Source organism: Cheilinus undulatus, linkage group 5 (assembly GCF_018320785.1).
Source record: "Cheilinus undulatus linkage group 5, ASM1832078v1, whole genome shotgun sequence".
Lineage (NCBI taxonomy): Eukaryota > Metazoa > Chordata > Actinopteri > Labriformes > Labridae > Cheilinus > Cheilinus undulatus.
The window spans coordinates 4,095,644-4,097,209 of NC_054869.1; the positions used below are offsets into that span (position 1 = coordinate 4,095,644).

The 1,566-nt window shown below is 38.6% G+C and overlaps 1 long non-coding RNA gene across 1 annotated transcript; it reads right to left on the reverse strand.

Moving 5' to 3' along the window:
- On the reverse strand, positions 1-1,247 carry LOC121510448. Its single transcript, XR_005991944.1, has 3 exons — positions 800-1,247; positions 602-691; positions 1-505 (listed from the first exon to the last, which is right to left on the reverse strand). It is a non-coding gene; the product is annotated as an uncharacterized LOC121510448 (long non-coding RNA).
- Between the last annotated feature and the right edge of the window lie 319 nt (positions 1,248-1,566).

Here is a 1,566-nt window from a genome sequence, read left to right on the forward strand (position 1 = left end):
GCTATACAACACAAAACAGAGCAACAGAGCATACCATCATAAAATGTTGAAGGACAAACACAATTACTTTAACTAGATTAGTTTTAAATGAATACAGACATCAAAACAAAGACAAAGCATGTGCAAAAAGGTTATAATTATCAATTAAAGAAAGACAAAGAGATGAAAAGAAAGAGAAAGAAAAAAATAGCGAGGGACAAAGAAGGAAAGTGGGTGGGAGGAGGAAAGCAAAAGAGAAGTAATGGTGAAAGGAGAAGAACAGGTAGTTTAGTTTTCTGCTATTGAGAGGAAAAGTTTTGATGTGATGTGTGAGTTTTTCTGTAAGAAAATGCTGGTGTGTGTTTGAGTGGTGGGATGAGAAGTGTGGCTTTGACTGATAAAGTAAAGTTAATATGTTTGTTGTAAACTAAAAAGACAAAAACAGGGTGTAAAAAAACATACTTTTTCTTCAGGACAGTAAACTGTCTCTGATGGCCCGGCTGCAGCAGATGAAGGAGACTCTTCACTGAAAATAAAGACAGAGGTGGAATAAAAGTCATGATTCAAGACAAACAACTGATTAGTTAAAATATTCTGTGAAAATAAACCTTAAACACCTCACCTTTTTTAACGTGGATCTTAACAATTGCTGTCTGGCTCCATCCCTGAGGTCAGGTCTTGTTTCTTCTTTCTGTCCTTTTCTTTCCTCTCTCTGAAAGACAAATGATGGACAACAGATTAAAAGGGAACAAACATCCTCAGCAGCCAGGAAAAACAACATCTATAAAGATAAAAATGAAAATAATCATTTATACTCAACTTTTAAAAGAGGGTGTTGTCTCCTCTGGAAAAGAAAAAACAGTGTGGAAAAAGTTAATAATTAAGTGCAAATAATTTCAAATGAAGAACTCTGATCAGGATTTTACATCTAATAAAAAACATGTTAATGAGTGCTTATCTTTTTTTTTGAAGAAAGGTTACATTGTATGCCATCCTGTCCTGATCTGTCCCGGCCTGGTCTGGTCTCTCTTTGTCTATGCTGGCCTGGTCTATCCTTCCCTGGTTTGTCCTGGTCTGGTCTCTCTTTGTCTATGCTGGCCTGGTCTATCCTTCCCTGGTTTGTCCTGGTCTGGTCTCTCTTGGTCTATGCTGGCCTGGTCTATCCTTCCCTGGTTTGTCCTGGTCTGGTCTCTCTTGGTCTGTGCTGGCCTGGTCTATCCTTCCCTGGTTTGTCCTGGTCTGGTCCATCCTGGTCTATCCTGGTTTGAATCCTCTGCTCTTTTATCCGGTCCTCCAATGGTCTCTTCCTCCTGCTGTCATCTCCCGTCTCATCTGGTCTCCTCTTCTTTTCCTGAAAGACAAATCAAATACGAGTAAGAACAAGAAAAAAGGATCATTTCTAAAATTCTGATCTATAAAATGAATGTTTGTGTGTATATTTGTGTAGCTATAGATAATAAAGGATAAAGTTCTTAGTGCAAAGCGTCTCCTCTTCTCTTCTATCTTCTTTTCCTGCTGGCTGGTCTGCTTCTTTGGCTGAGAAGTGATGAAGGAATAAACATCTTCACTGGCTTCCTTTCTTCTCTT